Source organism: Melospiza melodia, chromosome 17 (genome assembly GCF_035770615.1).
Source record: "Melospiza melodia melodia isolate bMelMel2 chromosome 17, bMelMel2.pri, whole genome shotgun sequence".
NCBI lineage: Eukaryota > Metazoa > Chordata > Aves > Passeriformes > Passerellidae > Melospiza > Melospiza melodia.
This window is the reverse complement of record NC_086210.1, coordinates 4,887,634-4,907,913: the sequence shown is the minus strand read 5'-3', so window position 1 is coordinate 4,907,913 and position 20,280 is coordinate 4,887,634. Positions and strand designations below refer to the sequence as shown.

The following is a 20,280-nucleotide window of genomic DNA, read 5'->3' as shown; positions in this document are numbered from 1 at the left end:
TTCACCGAACATTGAAAACTTGATTATTCATGGTCACAGGCAGCCTCTGAGCCCCACATCTGCCACCAGCCCTTCTTTGTTTGTGAACAGCAGGAGATAGATCTGTCCTTGGCAGTGGAAGTGTTACCAAAAATTCGGTAAAACAGAAAAATCCTTAACCCCAGTATAGCATTAAGAAGCAGCATTCTTTATTCAGCTGGATGCACTGAGGATAGCTCCTCCCAAAGCCGTGCAGGCTGAGTGCAGGAAAGTTTCTGTTTATATTCTGTATATTGCACACATATTCATTGATTTTCCCAGACTAAGCATAAATATGATAATAATTTCCCCAAAATCATTAACATATTTCCCCTCCCCTTTTCCCATGTGTTCTTCTGTCCTGGGGTCTCTCTGGTGGTCCCTGGTCGTTGTGGACCCCAATGTTCCAGTGGGGCAGGCAGAGCTGGCAGGAGGCTGGTAAACTTTTTGTTCCTCTTCTCACACAATGGGCATTGTGTGGTTTCCATAGGCCTGGGGTTTTGGAGAACAAGCTCCAGGTGTGAGCTCACCTGGTGTAGATAATTGATCATCTGGTAACATGAGGTGATAGAGTGGGCTCTGACATCAGAGAGTGGAGGATAGGATGTCATGGAGAAGCTAGAGCATCATAAATTGCATTTATGACATCACAGAGCAAGCTGTGACAGCACAGGGCAGCAGTCTGACATCACAGAGCAGATGATGACATCACAGATTTGGCTGCAACATCAGAGACCAGTTGTGTGAAATTAGAGAATGGGCTGTGACATCACAGAGAAGGCTGTGACATGACAGAACAGGCTGTGACATCATAGAGTGTTGCCGCCACTACAGGGCTATGGTGTGGTGTCCTGGGTCGAGCATGGCTCTCTGGCAGCACCCCTGCCACACGGACCAAGACACGCTGACACCAATGTGGTGGACAGTGAAATGGCGTTTATTAACTGCCAACAGGGGTAATTTATAACAGGGGGTAACGGCAGGGCAACGGTAAAGGGAGAGGGGTTAGGCGTAATATCGCGAGATCTCCCAGATAACACAATATAGTAAACCCACATTCCCCCCCTCCCTTCATGACCTATTAAAAACATAGGAAACGGTAACGTTAAAACTGCCTAGTGGGACAGTAAGAAACTTGTAACTGCAACAAAACAAACAACTGTAGCAACTTTTAACAAACTTGTGAGTGTAAATATTTAACAAATGAAAAGTTAAACAATGTAACGCACACAAAAAAACTAACTATCTCTAACTGGTTTTCTAAGAAAAAAAAATATGAACTTATTTAAAACACGGTGATCTGTCAGGGGGCTGATTGAACTGTGACTTCGGGCATTCTTGCAGGACTTCCTCAGCTTATGCGTTGTCATCATAGCACCAAATTGTCCTCCCAGAATCTGTAATCTCTTTGACTTTAAAACCAGGGTGTTTTGGAGAGCCCATGTCCGGACTCATGTTCTCCCCAAAACACCCTTTGGACCCCTTGGCACAGCAAAAGTTCTGGGTTGACTGGTATTCCATCTAAGTAGAGTCAGAACTTGGCCAGAGTTCCAACTCCACTTGACGGATACTGTTGGGAAATTTAGGAGACTAGAGAATGGAAAAGTACAAAGCCGTGGCTAATTCCAAGTCCTGCACCCGTGAGATAGCGTGTTCTTGGGCCTAGCTGTAGTAGGATAACAAATAGTGAAAGAGACATGAGAAAAGAGAGATGTAACCCCTAAGGAATGAGGAAGAGTTCATGGTATAGTTTAACCAATAGATTGCTTGGCTTACAGAATATTAATAAGCTTATTATTTGCTGTATAAGTGTTTGATGCTTTCTTCAATAAACGGGACCTGTGATGAACCATCTGGTGTCCTGGTCTCCTTCCATGACAGGATACCACTTGGGGTAAGTGCTGAGTTCTTTTTCTCTTTCCCCCAGTTCTTCTTTGCACCAGCCTCTCACTGGGTTTTTTCACGACCCCGATGTAATCTGCCATCAGGCTGCTTGATGACTCGGCACTGCCTTCTGGGAGTGGAGGTTCCTTCATGCAGGCCATGGGGATGTCTGAGGGTCCAGTCCTGCAAAATAAGCTTTTCAGATTTCATTAGTCTTTTCCCTGAAGGTCTGGTTTTATTGATTTGAGTGGGCACCATTTGATTTTACTGTCTTTCTTTATGGCTGCGTACCCTCGCCCTGCGAGTACCAGCCTCCTACCTGTTTCCCACTCTCCTAGTTCATTTTTCACTGTCAAGTACAAAGTCTCTGTACTTCTGTCTCTTGGAGGTACTGGTGAATGTCTTCTGCATACTCCTCCACAGTCAGAGTTACAACAGCTTCCATGTGATCTCTGGCTGGGATTGGAAGGATTTTCAAGGACAGTGGGAATATATTGTTCTATTCAGGAAACTGGATGCTAGACACATGTTGTTTGCAGCTTATATGGACTGCAAATGGTAAAACACTCTGCAAGCATTTACCCAGTGCTTCCATTACTCAGACAGCCTTGGTATTAGCTTGTCCTAGCTTGTGGATCTTCTTAGTTCTTCCACTCATCTGATTCAGAGGTCTAGTTTTACTACAATACGTTCACAGCAAGAATAGTAAAGAAACTGGAGTCCATACTGAGGTTCAGGTTACTGATTTTGTGTCAATGCTGGCAACAGCACAGCCCTGCAGAGCTGAACTCTCAGAGAGAAGTCTGGGTGGCTTCTGTAGCAGTACCTGAAATCAGTTCACTTGGGAGCTCCAAGTCCACCCTCTGCCTGCCTGGGCATGTCCCACTTTGTGCATTTGGGCCCCTACCTTCTGTCTAGGCAGTTCACAGATGTCTAAGGAAGTACCTAAATGCCTCCTAACCTTCCTGGGTGAACCATCAGGCATGTTCAGAATATGTCCGACACGCTGGACCAGGAAAATATAGAAGTAATTATTTACATTCAGAAGCAATTATTCACCATCCTTGTGGCAGCCAACCAGTTTGATCACCATCCTAGATACTCCCCTCCTTGAAGAGACTGAGTCTATAGCTCCTGGTGACAAATCCCTCTGGCTTGAGGTTAGATGTCTGAAGCTTTTCCACAGGAAATCACAAACAACTCACATTTTTTGAGTTAACATTCGTTGTTTCACCCTCTTGCTGCTTCTTGGCTGTTTTCTTTCCTCCAGGAACTTCACTGATGGGCACAGGGCTGACAGGTGGGAGAGGTTAAGCTCAGCAGGCTCAAGTGGAAAGAGTTAAATGGCTTCAGCTGGACCATGTGTGCCTCTGGGAAAAGAATCTGATTGAGTCAAGCTAAAAGTGCTCTCGCTGGGAGTATTGGGTGGTCAGGGCTCCAAGTGCTTGACTGAACCACTGTTGTGAGGAGCAAAGGTGGGCAGGGCTCATCTTCATCCACAAAGTCACTACAGGGTGGACTCAGCAGGTTTCTTTGTTTTCTCCACATCACTGAGATTTGTGAAATGTTTGCATCCAGGCCCCTTATTTCCTATTCCTTGTTCTGCCTGATTCACACATGATGCATTTTATTGTGGTGGACACCAGCCATGAGGTGGCTTTCCACAGCAGCTGGACTACTTCACAAAGAGAGAGAAGGATTTGTGCTACCACAGGGAAAACAAAGGAGGAAAGTGCACCTCTATCTGCTAACAAAGAGAGTGATTACCCATAAAGTCTTAGACTCTCCTTTAAGGACTACAAGTCATACATATTTACATAATCTGTATTTCATTAGCATCTAGAGTTCCTAACAGGGTTGGTCTCTAATATTCTAGTCAAGGTATTCATTTGTTGAGGGTCAGTCCCTAAGAGTTCACAATTTAAAAAAGAAAACACAGCAGTCAGGGAAGGACGGAGGTCTTACAATGTATATGTGTTCAAACCATTATCCCTTTTCCACTTTGTGTGACTTTCACTTATATTTATATGGCTTTGTCTCTCCCATTTTGTGGTGAGCTGAAGGGCTCTGTACACACCAGAACAACCAAACTTTTTCTAATATCTACCATCATGCAGGTATTATTTCTGAAGGGCATTAAAATGATACTCATGACATACTGAAACTGTTCTTTGTGTCAACATAAGCAGACTCTAAATGGGGTGCATAAACTGAGCCATGTTACATTTTGCATTTGAAAGATTTACGGTGCTAAGCATGCAAACTATCCCAGATCTGCAAAGAGCACTAAAATTAGGTTCTGTTCTTGGACTATGTTCTGAAGATGTCTGCCCATCTGTTTTATCAAAAGACTGAACATTGTAAGCTCATAGTTTTGCTGGTCCAGAAAGTCTTCCAGTATTTGGAGGATTAGGGAAAAATCTTCCTTGTCTTTGAGCTGGATGAGCTGGATCAGCATAAGCCTCACCTGGTGGAGACAGAATTATCCTGTGTTCTCTTTCCCAAGGAGGAGACAGGGATCCAGTATCTGATGGTGGTCTGTGGGGATCAGTTAATCTATCAGAATCCAGCTCTCCTCTTTCACTTCCAGCTTCATACATGGCAGCTGGTCCTCTGGATCCTCTTCCTCCTCCTCCACCTGGAAACATAGGTGAAAGCCTTAAAGGACCTTCCAATAAAGTTGGAGCAGTTTCAGCTGCTCGGGCTGTCAGCCAATTATCATGAGCTTTTTTCTCATGTGAAGTAATCTGATTCTCATAAGAACGAATGGTTCTCTCCAGCTCTTCTTCCAGGTCCTTTGCTTGCTCTCTGTAGCTGTTAAGTTTTTCAGCAGCATGAATAATTTTTTCATCTACTTTAGAAAGCTTTTCTTCCTTCTGTGGACTCTCCCTCTCTTCTACTGTCAACTTCCTGTGTAGTTTCATTTCATTTTCTTGATAAAGCTCAGTCATTACTTTAAGTTTCTGCTGAAGCTTATGAACTTCGCTTTCAAAAGATTCATTCTCAGACTGCAAGGAAGCTTGCTGGCTTTGGAGCGTTTCTATGCATTCCATAAGTTCTTCTTTAGCTTTATTTTCATCAGACACTTTTGAATGCACTTGGTCTCTTTCTGCTTCCATGGTCTTTAAACAAGCATTTAACTTTGCAGCATAGATCAATTTTTTTACTGTTCATTTTTGTTCATCATCTAAGTGCTCTCCATTCTCTGTTTCCCCCTTTATATCTGTGTCCCAGTGGTTGTCTTCAGTGTCACCATCTTCCTGTATTGCTGAACTCCAGTCTTTCATGTTCAGTATATATTGTGTCAGTGACTTGATTTGGCTCTCTATTTTTCAAAACTTCTTCTACATCTGTTTTAGAAGACTCAAACATCTTTGTTTCTTCATTTAGTTCACTAAATTGTTCACCCCATCCTTCAGCTTCTTGTAAAAGCTGTTTCTCACTTTCCTGGAGATGGCTGTTTTCATCTACTGCATCTTGAACAGATGTCTTGAGTCTCTCAGTACTAATCTGATACACTTTTAGGGTGGACTTGGCCTCATCAATTTGTGACTGGATAGATTTTCTTCATTCTCTGAAGACTCCACTTTCTCCTGAATTTCAGCCACCAAGGTATCATTTCCCGACTGCTTCGATTTTTCTTCTTCCAGTTCGTGAGGGGGGTTTGTTCCTTGACCCAAACAGGAGGACTGCGGTGGCTACCCTTATGTGCCCTCACTCCCTCTTCCTCTGTATCAGAAGAGCCAGAATAAGAATCGGGATCAGCAGCGGACCGCTTAGGAAAACACTCATCCCAGTCCGAGTCCAAATCAGTCCCAGAACTCAACTGACTGGTGACTTCCAGGTTCCCGAACCTTCCTTCTGCCTTAGCCCCGGGCCGCTCTCTGCCTCTAAGCTCGCCCCGCCTCCTGCTGTAATGCGGTCTCCGACTGAACACACTCAGAGCAACGTCAGCTTTCCCTCCGTGCTCCTTCCCTCTGTAGTGCCCGCGCATGCCTGTGTTAACTTGCAGCCCTCCAGTATCTCCGCCGATCGCGGCCGCGGCCGCGTCTGTGTTCTCCCCTTTCAAGGGCTCGCCACTCCGCGGGCGCGCAGGGCAGAGGCCCCGCCCAGGCCCCCTCAGAGCGGCGCCCCCCCCCTTTTCGGGGGCCGGCCCCTCCGCAGCATGCAGGGCGGAGGCCCCGCCCAGGCTCCCTCGGAGCCCGAATCAATGGCAGCCCCGCTCCGCGGTCCCAGCTTATCGGCTGGGCTCCGCGCCCTTGGGCTAACGGCCCCGCACGGCACTTCTGAATCAACGGCTGCCGCTCGGGCTTCCTCCAGCAGCCCGTCCCAAAATGATCTTTTTTTCTCTACCCGGGGGTGTTCCCGCGGCTGCAAATTAACACCCTCTGTGGACTCATAATCACCCACATCCTGATGGGGCCCATCCCGCAAGCAGTCCTGGGCGGCCCCCAACTCTCCCCTCTCCTGCCCAAGAGCCTGCATAACACTGTCCCATAATTTAAAAATGACCTTAAAAAGTGACTCCATTCTCTCCCTCACTGGTCCCTCGGCGTGAGCCCTCCTCTTTCGCTAGCCTGGTGTGAGCCTTTCTCATGCGCCAATCATGACGCGAGCCTTACTCTTCCGTCGGCTGCAGCGAGAGCTCTTCTCCTTCGCCGATTCTCCGGCGTGAGCCTTCCTCCTTCGTCAGTCCTCTGGCGCAAGACCTCCTCCTCCGCCAGTCCCTAGCGTGAGCCTTCCTCTTTTGCCGAGCTCCCAATGGGAGATTTTCCCCCTTTTGTTGGTCCTCCGGGAGTGTCCTCCCCGTCGGAGACAGTCCCGCTGCTCCGGTTGCCATTCCCTCGCCCAGGCGATTCCCGCTCCCGGGTTCAATCCCGGGTTCCCAGCACCACTTGTTGCCGCCACTACAGGGGCTATAGTGTGGTGTCCCGGGTCGAGCACGGCTCTGTGGCAGCACCCCTGCCACACGGACCAAGACACGCTGACACCAATGTGGTGGACAGTGAAATGGCCTTTGCTAACTGCCAACAGGGGTAATTTCTAACAGGGGGGAATGGCAGGGCAACAGTAAAGGGAGAGGGGTAGGCGTAATATCGCGAGATCTCCCAGATAACACGATATCTTAAGCCCACAACAGAGAGGCTGTGTGACATCCCAGCAGGGCTGTGTCAGGTCACTGGGTTGGTCACTTCGCCCCAGCTCCCCCTCACAGTTTCTCCCAAGAAGTCCAATGCTGTTCATGCCCAGCAGGGTCCCTGTCCCCCGGGATTCCCCTGGCCCACCTGGAGCCACAGCCTCCACCAAAGGATGTTCCACAGGATCCACCCCAGAGCCTGACATGGGGACAAGGGGCCAGGGCTGTGTGACCAGGACATCAAGGACGTGGATTATCCTGGTCACTGAGACCTGTTTTGGGTTGGCCAGGGCAGGAAAGATGTCTGGCAGCTGGAGCAGGGTCTGGGAAGGGCCTCCAAGGTGGGGCTGGAGCCCTTGGGCTGTGAGCAGAGGCTGAGGGAGCTGGGCTTGTCCAGCCTGGAGCAGGGAAGCCTGAGGGGCTCCTCATGCCAGCTTGGCAATGCCAGTGAGGAGGGGATGGAGAACACAGAGCCAGACTCTTGACAGGGGGCTGGGGGGAAACAAGAGCCAATGGGTGGAAGGGGAAAGAGGAGACATCAGCCAGGACATGAGGAGATGAAATGAGTCAGACTGGTTTCAGCATTTCCTCAACACCAAGAGCAGCCTGACCTCCCTTTCTCCATCCACCCCTGACAGCTTTGCAAATCAGGAATTGTTCGAGCTGCTCTGCACCCAATCTAGGTGAGCATCCTGATAGAAGAACTTAATTGTGTTTACATCAATCATAGAACCATGTTTGTATAAATAATTCTGGTATGGAAATCACTTGTGGATGGTGGACTCATCAGATACTGCTGGGGTGTTGTACATAGCTCAGGGAAGAGTGTGATTGATATTAAATTTTGTCCTGTTCCACTATGATTTGTTGGCCATGAAGAGAAACTTTCTGTGCCTCTGAGTCTCACCAGTTCCTGATCCCAAAAGGACACAAACATGATGAGTTGTGATTCCCACTCCAGTGGTGGAACTTGGACCTCCTTCCATAGACAGAGCAGAGCTCCCTTGTCCCAGAAAAAGCCTGGCAAAGGAGGGATGAAGGAAAACAGACAGGCTGATTTTTATATCTATTCAAACTGCATGAGGAGGTAGTTGGTTTCAGTGTCATTTGGAGATTGCACTTATCAATTTATTAACAGGGGAAAAAAACCTAAACAGGACCTGAAAAATCTATTCTTGCTGTCTTTTTAAATAGAATAGATTCAGTTTGAATACACTTATGAAATCTGTCTAATTAACCAAAAATTATTGGAAAATTAAAATAAAATGATTCCCAGAGGCTTGGCTCGTTCAGCTGTTCTGAATGTTAATGAACCTTGGGACACTGAATTGCTGCACTGATGAGCTGAAGGCTGAACAAGCCTGTGGAGCAGGAAAATTCAGCAGCAGCTTCCAAGTTGCTGAGAATGTCAGCAGCCCCCACTGAGGCCATCCCTGCCCAGAGACCGTGGGGGAATGGGCAGACAAGGAGAGCGTCCCTGGGGCTGGGGCAGCACAACTCAGAGGCAGCAGCGGCTCCAGCTGGGAAATGGAGTGTGGAATGTGGCTGGGAAAGCCCTGCCTGGGCTGTGCCAAGCAGGACACACAAGCCCTGACCCTCATCCCGCAAACAATTTTTTCAAGGTGACATTTCAAAGGAATTGCATTTGTTTGTCCTCTGAGTTGGACTCCCTGGAGAAATAACAACAAGAGATTCTCAGGAGCTCAAAAGAACTAAACAGCCTTTACTGGGTATTTTAGAAAATCAGAGAAACTTTGGCAAAGGGTTTACTATGACATCGTAGTGGTTTTGGTTTGATAATTTAAAATTTTTCTATTTTTGAGATTTCTTAATTATTGTATTGATGAGTGTTGTGGGTTTTAGTATCGGGTTAATATTTATTTATTTATTTATTTTGTTGTGAGATTGGATTAAGAGAAAGGTAAAATATGCCAAAAATTTAAAAGGGTATAAAGAAAATTTTATTAAAAGCAGATAAAAGAAAAAAAGTAAGTAAGAATTAAAATAAGTTCTTTAGAACACAGTTTTTTCTTTACAACTTTTCTTTTTTTTTTAACCTGACAATGTAAAGAAACTAAACTGAAAATTTCTAGTAGTTTACTATTCCTAAATTTGTCTTTTTTTTAGTTTTAGGGAGAGATGGTTTTCCTGTTAAGTTAATGGAGTTTTTTTACACGATGAAATTTCTTTTTTGTGTTCCTTAATTTTGTCATGGATAACAGTTGTCTGGGGAACTTCATTACTGTGAAGTTGTTTTTTTGCTACAAGCTGTTTTACAACATGTTGATGGGCCATGTTGACTTATGAGGTATAGTTTTAAATATGAGTTGTTTAAAGGTAAATGTTTTTATTATTTCCTTTTAAAAAATATTTTTATCTCTGGGAATAGCGATCTTCTCTTGGGGGTACTGGATTACATTTTCCCCCCTGTTTAAATTTTTATGAAAGTACAGTTATTTAAAGAGTTGTTTTATTTTAGCATGGAGGTTTTTCTTTGATATGAATTTGAATTTTTTATAGTTTTATTTTTTTAATGAAAAGAGTTTTTTCCTTATAGTTTATAATAGGATTTTAGTTTTAAGTATAAAATATTTTTTCTTTTTTTTTTTTTTGGATTTAATTTCTTCTTTACTGACTTTGATGGTTTTTACTTGTTTTTTATATGCTTGTATTTTGTTTTTCTTTTACACAAGGTAGGATTGAAGTATTAAAAGGATTAACAACTGACCTATCAGTAGCTTGTGGTTGAAGTTGTTGTTGGGTTGTGATAGGAATTTTTTTATGGTTATGGTTGGTTTTTGTGGGGTTTTGTTTATAATTTCACTTGTAGGGTTATTTTGTGTGGGTTGTAGGTTCTGGGGGTTTTAGTTTTAATTGTCTTGGGGGAGGGGACTTGATGGTAAGATTTTAATTGCTGTGGCCAGCTTTGTTCTGGTTGGGGTTTTGTAGCCTCTTTTGTTTTCCTTTTTGGTAGCTGTTGGGGTTTAGTTTGGTTAGAATGGGGCCAATGGCGGGGGGAGGCGGCAGCCTGGGGAGGGGGGCAGGGGCTCAGCCCACAGCAGGGTTGCTTGGTTTGGTTTGGTTTGGTTTCCTTGAGATGGGGGCTGGGGCCAGGGCCTGCTGCCTCTTTGTTGACTGGAAAAGAAAGAGGAGGTTCCTGGGTTTTTTCATCTTTAACATATGTGTTTAACAAAGGCATGTTCAGTGTCTTTGTGGTTTAACAGATTGTCAGTTACACAAAACTTTTGTATTACTTTTTAAAATTCTTCTCATGTCAAACTACAACAGACATTCAATCAACAAAAAACACATCTCAAAGCATTGACTTGGCCCATTTGACTTCACAAACTCTAAGCCCATCCAAGTTAATGTTAATCAAAATTTGCAGGTGTACAGAAACAGAAGAAGAAGACACAGAAAGAGAGAAAGAAAAAAAGATCCAGAGAAGCACAAACACAGATACCAACTCCTGGATTCCAGCACTGAACAGATAGAAATTCCAAGAGGAGGTAGGGTCAAGATGTGTGCTTGCCTTGTGGTCAGCCTAAATATCCCTGGTCTTCCTGGGCCCTTCCCCCAGGTGGGCCTTGGGCTCATTTGGTCCCTCAGGAGCTGGGCTGGGGCCTGCAGAGGTGGCTGTGGAGCATTGCCTGTGCTGTGCCAGGGACTGGCAGCCGCTGCTGGGCTGGGATAGAGGCTCTGGGGGAGATTGGGGTTCCAGGGCAGGGCAGGGCTGGGGTTCCAGGGCAGGTCAAGGCTGGACCTGCCCCTTGCTCCCCCACACACAAAATGTTTCCAGCGAACAATCTCTTCCAGTCTGTCACAACAGGGAAATGCTGGAGTTGAAATCCCAATTCTGGCCATGGGCACCTGGCTGAGAAGGAGAGTTCTTTTCCATAGGAAGGAAAGCACAGAGCCCCAGTGTTTAGAAGGCAGGTGAGAGCCTCACTAGTCCAAGGCCAGCCAAACTTGTCAGGAATGGCAGATTTTTTCTGGGGGCAGTCTTTCGATTTAGGAAATTTTGGAGGTGGAAGCTCAATCTCTGCCATGGGCACCTGGAGAAGCAGGACATTTTTTTCCCATAGGAAGGAGAGTACAGAGCCTTCCCCAGTATTTTGGGGACAGATGACAGCTGACCCTTATTAAACCATTACCAGCCAGACTTGTCCTGGCAACATTCCTATTGGAACAATCCATGGATGTAAGGAAATTTGGAGGGGAAATCCCAGTTCTGTCCATGGATGCCTGGAGGAGAAGAAGAGCTCTTTTCAATTGGGAAGGAAAGCATGGAGCCCCACCATTTGAATAGGAGATGAGAAGAGACCCTCAATATGCCAAGGTGATTTGTCAGGAAGCCCCTGGGAGGCCAAACCAGCCAGACTTGTTTCATGTTCCCTTAGTTTTGCAGGGCCCCATAGTGTCACAATGGTGCCTTGGATCCATGAGGCCCCACAGTGCCATAATGGTCACTATGGGCCATGGGGTCCATAGTGTCACAATGGACCCTTGGTTCAATGGGGTACCAAAATGTCACAGTGGCCCCAAGGTTCCAGAAGGCCCCAAGTGTCACAGTGGTACTAATGATTCCATGAGGCCTTGCAGTGTCACAGTGGTCTCCGTGGTTTCCCAGGCCTCACAATGTCACAGGACTCCTCTGTTTCATGAGCCCTGCAATGTCACAATGGACCTTTGGACCCTGGGGATTTGCAGTGTCACAATGGTCTCCTTTGGCTCCACAGTGTCACAATGGACCATTGATGATACGAGGGCCTGCAATATCACAATGGCCCTTTGATTCCATGCAGCCCTGCAGTGTCACAAAGGCCTCTTGTTTTCACGAGGCCCCACAGTGTCACAATGATCCTCTTGGTTCTGTGGGGACCCCCAGGGTCACAATGGTCTCACTGGTTCCATGAGGACTCACAGAGTCACAATGCTTTGCCTATTCTATGGGGCCTCACAGTGTCACAATGTTCTCCATGATCCCATGAGTCTCCTCAGTGTCACTACCTCCCCTTGTTTCCATGAGGCTGTGAAGTGTCCTAATGGTCTCTCCATGTTCCATGAGGCCTTGCAATGTCACAATGGACTTTTGGCTCCACGGAGTCTCTCAGTATCACAATGGCCCCTTGGTTCCATGACACCCCAAAGTGTCATAATGTTCTCCACAGTTCCATGAGGCCCCATGGTGTCACAATGGACCCGTTAGACCCTTGGTTCGATGGGGCCTCTCAGTGTCACAATGATCCCTACATTCCATGGAGCCACACAGGCAGTAAAGTCCCCTTGGTTCCATGAGTCTCAGCAATGTCACAGTGCTCTCCATGATTCCATGAGGCCCCACAGTGTCACAATGTTCCCTTGGTCTCACAGGGCCCCACAGTGTCACAATGGTCCCTTGGTCTCACAGGGCACAGAGTGTCACAATGATCCCTTGGTTCCATGGGCCCTGCACTGCTGCATTCCCTCCTCCCCTTCTCAGGCCGCCCTGCCAGCTCCTTGGGGCTCAGCCTTGGCCAGCAGCCCCTGGGCTCAGCTCCTCTGCAGCTCATCACAAACAATGTCTGCTCCAGGCACAGCTGCTGCCCAACCAGCTCCTGGTTTCTCTAGGAGCAGACCTAGGAACTATTTTTGTTCCCTCAGTAACACAACATCTGTGTTCTCACACTGCCAAAGAAAGCTGTTGATGCCAAGTGTGGCCAGGATGAACCATTGCTGGGACTGCAGCTCCTCTCTTGGGGCCCTGCACACAGCGCTCCAAAAGGAGCCCTTGGAGCTCTCCTGGGCCAGCGACTCCCTCTGAGTGGGGCCTCTCCCAGCCGGGAACTCTCCTGTTTGCTGCACTCGGGGATCCCAAACAACGACGGAGCCTGGGCTGATCCCCCCACTCCTCCAGGCTCAACCCTTCACCCACTGGGCAGATGCCAAAGGATCCACAGGGAGCATTTCCTGCCCTCAGGGGAATTGCTCCCAGGTGCCTTGCACTGACTCTTTGTGTCTGTGTGCACACAAGAGTGCCTGTGCTGGGGAAATGTGGCAGAAATGCTGCTCTCTGAGGGATTGAGTGCATTGGATAGCTGAGTCAGTCAGGCCTATAAGTGAGGTTAAATCACAAGTTCTAAGTAAAGTTAAATGTTTCTAAGAGTTATTCTTTTGTGATGTTGTTACTTTTAATGTTAGATAAGTCAAATACAGTTACGTGTTATTCCTCTGTCAAATTAGTAAGTCATGGGTTATATGGTAGGTCAAAAACTGTTAAGTGCTGTTCTTTTAAGGTATCAGTTAGGGTTAAGTTCAGTTCTGTTAAGTTTGACCTCTGTTAACCTTTTGGGCCATATTCTTTTTGTCCATGTCCTCACCGTCCTTTTGTGTCATACACACACAGGGAGAATTGTCAGTTAATTTCTGGTTTGATTGACTGGATTTTGTTTGGTTTTGTTGTTGCTTTGTTTCCTTGGTGTGCCAGAAGTGTTCAATCAGGAGCAGAGTGACTCCTGCCAAGGAAATTTGTGCTGCTGTCCCTTAATATTAAATGTTGTTTTATGCTGCTCCCTTGCCGGGGATTTTTTCAGTGCTCTCAAGGCCTTGTTGGTAGCAGGGTGAAGGAGGCCTGGCCAGGCTCTGGCCCTGGGGGACACAGAGATGCTGCCGGGGGGTCCCTGTCCCCCTGTGCCACCCCCAGGGCCCCATCCCCCTGTCCCAGTGTCAGGCTCTGGGGTCGATCTCGTGGAACATCCTCTGGGGGAGGCTGCGGGGCTGGGGGCGGGAGGACCCGAGGGGACAGGGGACCCCGCTGTGCACGAGCAGGGTTGGACTGCTCTGGGGGGAACTGTGAGGTGGGCCGGGGCAGAGTGACCTCCCCAATAACCTCACACAGCCCCTGTGATGTCACACAGCCCCTGTGATGTCACACAGCTTCCTGAGATGTCACAGGCCACTCTGGGATGACACACAGCACCCTTGTGATGCCACAGAACCAAATCTGGGTTGTCAGCCTGGAATGTCATGCAGCTGCACTGTGATGTCACAGAAGGTGCTGTGATGTCACAAAGTCACCATGTGATGTCACAGTCTTTTCTGTGATATTACAGCCTCCTCTATGATGTTACACAGACACCAAGTGATGTCACAACCCACTCTGTGATGCCACAGAACCGCCCTCTATGATTGCAGGATCTGCTCTATGGCCTCACACCTCAGGGATGTCACAAAACCCTCCCTGTGATGTCATACTGCCACTCTGTAATTTCACAGCACACACTTTGACCTCACCACTGGCTCTATGACGACATCCAGCCATGCCATGATGTCGCAGCCTGCTCTGTGATGTCATAGAATCCCCTGTGTGATGCTGTAGCTGCTCAATGACCTCACACAGCAAACTCTGTGATGTCACAGCCCAATCTGTGACCTCACACAACCCACTCTGGGCTGTCACACAGCCCCTTGCTGACATCCCAGCTGGTCTGTGCCTCTATGACACAGCCACAGAGGTGCTGCTGTGACACAGCCCCCTCAGGGCCATCCCACAGCCCCTGCCAGTGCTGAGCCCCTGTGAGCTCTGTCTGTGCCCTGCTGGTGTCCCTGAGGGGCCCTGGCAGTGCCCCAGCCCTGCTGGGCTGTGCACAGGAGCTGCTCCTGGCCAGAGCTGTCTCTGCAGCTCTGCCCTTGCCAGGAGCTGCCTCTGGGCCAGGAGCCCGGCCCAGCTCAGCAGCACAGACATAGCACAGGGACTTTAATGATCCTCTGGTCCTTTGGTGCTATTTACATCAGATTCTGTCCCTCAGAGTGGGCTCAAAGAACTTCTCAAGAACTTGAAGTTAAGTTGAAACATGGAAGTTTCTTGTAGTTAAATGGGGCCCACTGAGGGACATAACTCTTGTGAAATTGTCCCCAGGTTCCAGTTAGAGCGGAACACTGGAGACAGTGATGGCACCTGGGGACAAGCAAGGCAAAGATGTCTCTGGTGCTGAGCAAACATGGATGTGTTTGAGGAATGCAAACAGCCAAGGCCTGAGCCCCAGCCCCTGGCCCGGCAGATCCTGTCCCTCCCTCCTTGCTCAGGGCTCTTCCCGGGATGGGCACTGGCATGTGGGGATGTGCAATGGCAAGGGCAGGAGCATGGGGCAGCCCCTCCCAGGCTGCTGAGCAGGGACAAGGAGGCAATGAGGCCCCAGCCCTGCAAGGGTCACTTGTCCCCTCCTCGTGGCCTCAGGCCCAGGCCCAGCAGCCATGGCCAAAGTGCTGCCCAAGTTGGCTCTGTCAGGGCTGTCTTGCAGCTGCTGCCCATCCCTGTGCCCTGTGCAGCCCAGGCTGTCCCATGGTGTCCCTGCCCTGCGCCTCTGTCCCTGCAGGCTGTCGGCATTCCCCGGCTGCCCCACCTGGCTGGGCCCTTCCTTTGCTGACAGCTCTGCCTCCTGCCTGCCTCTGCCTCTCCACACAAAGCCTTGGGCTGCTTCAGGCTCCTTCTGGGGACGTGCTGTACCACAGCCCTGCCCTGGCAGGGAAATTCCTTTATCCTGGTGTCCAGTCTGGGTCTTCTCAGGTGCCTTTGGAATTAATTCTTTCTTTCTCTGGCTGTTTTCTACCATGTGAAAAGGATCCACCATCTCTGAAACCACCCTTCAATCCCTTCCAGGGCTCTCCTCTGCTGTCCTCACTGCCCACCCCACTGAGCACCGGGCTCCCATGTCCCTATAAATTGTCAAGTGCTTGAGGCCAGGAGCACCTGGACAAGAGGGACAGTTCTTTTCTATAGGAAGGACACCACAGAACCCCAGGGTTTGAAAGCAGACGAGAAGCAGTCACCAGAAGCCAAGGCCAGCCAGACCTGTCTGTCCTAGCAGGTTTTGTCTTACAGTAACCCTTAGATTTTCAGAGAGTTTTGGGGGTGGAATTCCATTTCAGCCATGGGTTCCTGGACTGGAATGACAGTTCTCCATGGGAAGGAAAGGGCAGAGCCCCAGTGTTTCAATGGCTGATTAGAGGCAGCCCCAAGGAGGCCAAGGCCAGCCAGACCTGTGGTCAGGGAAGAATCCTTGGAAAGACAGAATTTGGGGGGCCAAAACCCACTTTTGTCTACGGGCATCAGGACAAGAAGGACAGTTCTTTTCCATCAGAAGGGAAGTGCAGAGCCCCAGTGTTTCAAAGGCAGATGGAATATGGCCCTCAGGAAACCAAGAGAACCTGGACAGACCTGGCAGCTTTTTTCTGGGAGATATCCTTGGATATAAGGAATTTTGGAGGCTGATTCTCAAATTTGGCCATGGATACCTGGACTTGAGAGATGTTTTTTTCAATGAGAAGAAAAGCACAGGCCCCCAGGTGTTTTGAAAGCGCATGAGAGGTGGTCCCCAAGAGGCCAAAGCCAGCACAGAGTGGGTTGTGTGAGGTCACAGGTAGGGCTATGAGAGCACAGAGTTTGTTGTGTGAGGTCAATGAGCAGCTACATCATCACAGAGGGGATTCTGTGACATCACAAAGCAGGCTGTGACATCATGGCATGGCTGGATGACATCATAGAGCAGGCTGTGATGTCAAAGTGTGTGCAGTGCCATTACAGAGTAGCAGTATGACATCACAGAGAGGGTTTGTGACATCACACAACTGTCTTTGACATCACAGGGTGGAAGGAGTGGCCACAGAGCAGATCCTGCCATCATAGAGGCTTGCTCTATGACATCAGAGAGTGGGTTGTGACATCACTGGGTGGCTATGTAACATCATAGGATGGGCTGTGACATCACATAGTGACTTTCTGACACCACAGAGTCTTCTGTAAAATCACAGTGCAGGTGCATGACATTCCAGGGTGACATCCCAGAGCTGGCTCTGTGACATCACAAGGATTCTGCGTGATGTCCCAGAGTGGGCAGTGACATCACAGATGACTGTGTGACATTGCAAAAGAGCTGTGTGGCATCATAGGGGGCTGTGGCATCACAGATGGCTGTGTGAGATCCCTGGGGAGGTCACTCTGCCCCGGCCCCCCTCACAGTTCCCCCCAGAGCAGTCAATCCCTGCTCGTGCACAGCGGGGTCCCCTGTCCCCTCGGGTCCCCCCGCCCCCAGCCCCGCAGTCTCCCCCAGAGGATGTTCCACGAGATCGACCCCAGAGCCTGACACGGGGACGGGGGGCTGGGGCCCTGGGGGTGGAACAGGGGGACACGGACACCCCGGCAGCATCCTCGTGTCCCCCAGGGCCAGAGCCTGGCCAGGGCTCCTTCACCTTGTTACGAACGAGGCCTTGAGAGTGCTGAAAAAATCCCCAGCAAGGGATCAGCAAAAACCAGATTTAATATTAAGGGACAGCAGCACAAAATTCCTTGGCAGGAGTCACTCTGCTCCTGACTGGGCACTTCTGGCACACCAAGGAAACAAAGCAACAACAAAACCAAGCAAAATCCAGTCAATCAAACCAGAAATCAGGCAAGAACTCTTCCTGGGTATGTGTGAGACACAAGGGCAGTGAGGGCAAAGATAAAAGGAATATGGGCCAAAAAGCTTAAGAGAGGTCAAACTTAACAGGACTTTACTTATACCTTAACTTTAACTGGTACCTTCAACTCCCCAGTTCAGCAAAAGAACAGCACTTAGCACTATTTAATCTAACTTAAAACCTATGAGTTAGAAATTTAACAGAGGAATTACACTTAACAATCCTTAACTTAGCTAATAAATTAAATGTAAAAACTTAGAAAACGAGCAACTCATAGCAGCATTTAACTTCGTTTAGACCTCGTGACTTATACTTACTGATATCTGGATATCTGACTGACTCAGCTATCCAAGGCACTCCAACCCCTCAGAGAGCAGCATTTCTGCCACATTTCCCCAGCACAGGCACTCCTGTGTGCACACAGACACAGAGTCAGTGCAAGGCACCTGGGAGCAATTCCCCTGAGGGCAGGGAATGCTCCCTGTGGATCCTTTGACATCTGCCCAGTGGGTGAAGGGTTGAGCCTGGAGGAGTGGGGGGATCGGCCCAGGCTCCGTCGTTGTTTGGGATCCCCAAGTGCAGCAAACAGGAGAGTTCCCGGCTGGGAGAGGCCCCACTCAGAGGGAGTCGCTGGCCCAGGAGAGCTCCAAGGGCTCCTTTTGGAGTGCTGTGTGCAGGGCCCCAAGAGAGGAGCTGCAGTCCCAGCAATGGTTCATCCTGGCCACACTTGGCATCAACAACTTTCTTTGGTAGTGTGAGAACAGGGATGTTGTGTTACTGAGGGAACAAAAATAGTTCCTAGGTCTGCTCCTAGAGAAACCAGGAGCTGGTTGGGCAGCAGCTGTGCCTGGAGCAGACATTGTTTGTGATGAGCTGCAGAGGAGCTGAGCCCAGGGGCTGCTGGCCAAGGCTGAGCCCCAAGGAGCATTTCTCAGCTGGCAGGGCAGCCTGAGAAGGGGAGGGGGGAATGCAGCAGTGCAGGGCCCATGGAACCAATGGATCATTGTGACACCGTGGGGCCCTGTGAGACCAAGGGACCATTGTGACACTGTGGGGCCTCATGGAATCATGGAGAGCACTGTGACATTGCTGGGCCTCATGGAACCAAAGGGACAGTACTGACACTGTGTGGCTCCATGGAATGTAGGGATCATTGTGACACTGAGAGGCCCCATCGAACCAAGGGGCCATTGTGACACTGCAAGACCCCATGGAGCCAACGGTCCGTTGTGACATTGCAAGACCTCATAGAACCTAAGGGAGAGACCATTTGGGCACTGCAGAGCCTCATGGAACCAAGGTCCATTTTGACACTGAGGGAATCCATAGAATCATTGGGACACTGTGAGGCCCTATGGAATAAGGAAAGCACTGTGACACTCTGAAGCCTCATGGAACCAGTGAGACCATTGTGACCCTGGGGATCCTCACAGAACCAAGAAGACCATTGTGATACTGTGGGGTCTTGTGAATCCAAGAGGCCCTTGTGACACTTCAGGGTTGCATGGAACCAAAGGTCCAGGGTGATATTGCAAAGCCTCATGACCTCAGTGGTCCATTGTGACACTGGGCAACCAAAGGAGACCATTGTGACACTGCAGGCTGCATAGAACCGAGGGGCCATGGTGACATTGTGGAACTCCATTGAACCAAGCGTTCATTGTGACACTGCAGGCTTCATGGAACCAAAGCTCCAGGGTGACACACAGTGGCCTCCTGTTATCAATTGTCCATTGTGACACTCTGCAGCCAAAGGGAGACCATTGTGACACCACAAACCCCCAGGATCCAAAGGTCCATTGTAATATTCCAGGCTGCTTGGAACGGAGGAATCGTGTGTCATTGTGGGGCCTGGGGAACTGTCGGGATCATTAGCTTATCAGAGTGACCCCGAGAAAAGTTTAAAAGTCTCTTTTCCCAGCCCGGTGCTTGAAGAAGGAGTCAGGGCTCTTCATTTCTTGGTCTCAAGGTTGTTTATTTTATCTTATCTATTAAAAATTTTCTAGTGCCCTGCCGAGGTCAGCTCACAAAGACAGTCCGAGGCATTCTGCCTGCCCTGAGGGCGATGTTATGTCTTTATACAAAAACTATGTATACAATGTTTACAATTACTTTCCAAAACCTATCACCTATGTTAGACATTGAGCTTCTACTCTTAACCAATCTGTAAGTGCCAACACCACAGCAGAAGATGGAGGCCAAGAAGGAGAAAGGCTGTACATACTTAGTTCCCTCCATCTTGCCTCCTGAACCCCCATACCAAAAACGCAAAAATCTACTTTTCCACCCTGTGATAACTTCACTAATATTCTATTTAAACTGTTGTGGCTTGCTGATCTTCATACAAGGTTGGTAATTTGCTCCACGGGTCATAATCAAAACCACAGGGGCATTTTGGGCTCTGTGCCAGGGTCTCTGAGACCCCTGACAGGGGTCTTGGCTGCTCAGGACAGCCAGAGGGATGTCCTGGGTCCTGACAGGGAACCACAGAGACCATTGTGACACTGCAGGGACTCATGGAATCATTGGGACCATTGTGACACTGTGGGGCCTTATGGAACCAAGGCGCCATTGTGACACTATGGAGCACCATAAAGCCAAGGGAACATAGAACTGGTATGGCTGGTTTTGCCTCCCATGGACTGCCTGACTGGTCCAACTGATCTTGGCATGTGGAAGGTTGCTTCTCATCTGCTGCTGAAATACTGGGGCTCTGTGCTTTCCTTCTGATGGAAAAGAACTTTTTCTCCAGGCACCCATGGCCTGAATTGATATTTCACCTCCAAACTTCCTTTTATCCAGGG

General features: G+C 48.8%; 1 pseudogene; it reads right to left on the bottom strand.

Annotated features, from left to right (window-relative positions):
* Positions 1-4,094: 4,094 nt before the first annotated feature.
* On the bottom strand, positions 4,095-6,499 carry LOC134425964 (cTAGE family member 2-like; annotated as a pseudogene).
* Between the last annotated feature and the right edge of the window lie 13,781 nt (positions 6,500-20,280).